Source organism: Etheostoma spectabile, unplaced genomic scaffold (genome assembly GCF_008692095.1).
Source record: "Etheostoma spectabile isolate EspeVRDwgs_2016 unplaced genomic scaffold, UIUC_Espe_1.0 scaffold273, whole genome shotgun sequence".
NCBI classification, from domain to species: domain Eukaryota; kingdom Metazoa; phylum Chordata; class Actinopteri; order Perciformes; family Percidae; genus Etheostoma; species Etheostoma spectabile.
This window is the reverse complement of record NW_022605577.1, coordinates 514,786-515,441: the sequence shown is the minus strand read 5'-3', so window position 1 is coordinate 515,441 and position 656 is coordinate 514,786. Positions and strand designations below refer to the sequence as shown.

The 656-nt window shown below is 39.5% G+C and overlaps 1 protein-coding gene across 1 annotated transcript in view; it reads left to right on the top strand.

The window, feature by feature from the left end:
* pigg (phosphatidylinositol glycan anchor biosynthesis class G (EMM blood group)) overlaps positions 1–656 on the top strand; it is a 99,034-nt gene that overhangs the window by 21,128 nt on the left and 77,250 nt on the right. The gene's annotated exons all lie outside the window — the stretch shown is intronic.

Sequence of the window (656 nt, the reverse complement as noted above, 5' to 3'; positions counted from 1 at the left end):
ACCGAAGCAAAGGGATAGACACAGAGCTGTAGCCGAGCCAAAGTAGCGCATGTTTGTTTAATTAATTAATTAATTAATAACTTTATCGCTTATCAGGCAAATAAAACGCTGATACAGATAATCTGCAAACTGCCAAAAAAACGGACCAATAATCAGCCAGGGCCAATAATAATTGATCTGTCCCTAGTCCGGTGTAGTTAGGGCTAAGGGTCAACCAATACTGGTTTTTAAGGGCCAATAACGATACTTATTATTAATAGTTAATGAAACCCATAATCGATATTTGGAACCGATATGCATTTACAGTAAAAAAGAAAATCTTGAGATTTTGATTGTTACAAACGCCAACACAAGTAGCAATGCCAGAGTGTAAACATTCTCTGATGCAAGTATGTCTTGCATAAAAAAATATGGTAAAAAACTGAAAAATACGAAATGAACAGTAAACGTCAAATTCAAAATAATATATAACTACTGGCAGGGCTGTAGTACTCGAGTCCGGCCTTGGACTCGAGTCCAGACTCAAAGCCGTTTTTTTAATGGTCTCGGACTTGTCTCGCACTCGCTAGTATTTGGACTCGGACTTGTCTCGGCCTCGGCCACTGGTCTTGCCAGATATGTCTTTTTGGCTTTTGGTCTCGACCGAGTCCAGGTGT